Raw genomic sequence first — 1,623 nt, forward strand, 5'->3', positions numbered from 1 at the left:
GGAGGTGGAGGTTGCGGTGAGTCGAGTTTGTGCCATTGCACTCCAGCCTGGGCAACAAGAGCAAAACTCCATCTCAAAAAAAAAAAAATTTTTTTTTGGCCAGGCACCGTGGCTCAAGCCTGTAATCCTAGCACTTTGGGAGGCTGAAGCAGGCAGATCACCTAATGTCAGGAGTTCGAGACAAGCCTGCTCAACATGGCGAAACCCTGTCTCTACTAAAAATACAAAAAATTAGCCAGGTGTGATGGCGGGCGCCTGTAATCCCAGCTACTCGGGAGGCTGAGGCAGGAGAATCACTTGAACCCAGGAGGTGGAGGTTGAAGTGAGCCAAGATCATGCCACCGCACTCCAACCTGGGCGACAAGAGCAAAACTCTGTCTCAAAAAAATTAAAAAAGCCAAAAAAATGTTTTAAGCACTTTCTTATTTTTTTTTTGTAGTCTGATATGTACACTGGGGACAGGGTCTGGCTCTGCCGCCCAGGCTGGAGCGCAGTGTCAGGATCTCAGCTCGCTGCCTGCCACCTCTTCCTCCCAGGTTCAAGCGATTCTCCCATCTCAGCTTCAGAGTAGCTGGGATTACAGGTGTCCGCCAACATGCCCAGCCAACTTTTGTGTTTTTAGTAGAGACGGGGGTTTCACCGCGTGGCCCAAGCTGGTCTCAAACTCCTGACCTCAAGCAATCCACTCGCCTCGGTCTTCCAAAGCCTTGGGTTACAGAAGTGGGCTCATGACTGCATTTGTTTTCTTGAGAGCTTCTCGGAGCCCTCAAGCTTTGCTTTGTCATCCCTCCCTTCACTTCCTCGGAGGTATAATGTGCGTTTCTGGGGCCGGCCCACCCGCCTGCCTTCTTCCTGAAACAGTTGCGAACTCGAGATGCTGTGCCCTAGACTGAGCACGGGGATGCAGCGGCCCCAAGACAGACCTGCCCAGGCTTCCACTCTCAAACCCCGAGGTCCATTCTTTCATTCAGCATTCTAGGTAGCAGGCCTCTTGCTGGATGCCAGGAATGACAGCAGAGGAGGGGATGCAGTTGGCCCCTGCCCTCTCAGAGCTGACGGTCTATAGGGGAGGCGGACAAAGGGGTAAGGACCAATGCTGAGTGGGCAGAGAAGTATAGGGCAGTGGTGCGGGGAAGGTTTTTGTCTAAGCTGGGCACTGAGGAAGTTAGGCCAGGCAAAAAATGAGGAGTAGAGTGTTCTATGCAGAAAACAACAGCCAGTTTGGAGAACTGAAAGGATTCCACATGGTGGAGGGTGGTGAGAGAGAGGGATGAAGAATCAGGCAGAGACTGGAAGGTGAAATCTTTGCGAATGTTGTAAGGAGTTTGGCCTCTGTTCTCGGGGGTAATAGGGAGCCACAGAGGGTTTTACACAGGAAGCAACATGGTCAGCTCAGAGATCATTCTGGCTGCTGGGTTCACAAGAAATGGAAGGCAGAGAGCCAGTGAAGAGGCTGTTACCATGGTCCAGGTAACTAGTCAGGGAGACAGATGAGCAAGCAGGCAGCTTATGTCCAGGGTGGCCAGGGCTGTAATGCAGTACGCACAGAGGCCTGTGGGTGGGGAGGGATCTTCTCCTCCCTAACTCAGTTGTGATCTAAAGAATGAATGGAAGGACCAGGCG

Source organism: Mandrillus leucophaeus, unplaced genomic scaffold, assembly GCF_000951045.1.
Source record: "Mandrillus leucophaeus isolate KB7577 unplaced genomic scaffold, Mleu.le_1.0 Scaffold99, whole genome shotgun sequence".
In the NCBI taxonomy this organism is placed as follows: Eukaryota; Metazoa; Chordata; class Mammalia; order Primates; family Cercopithecidae; genus Mandrillus; species Mandrillus leucophaeus.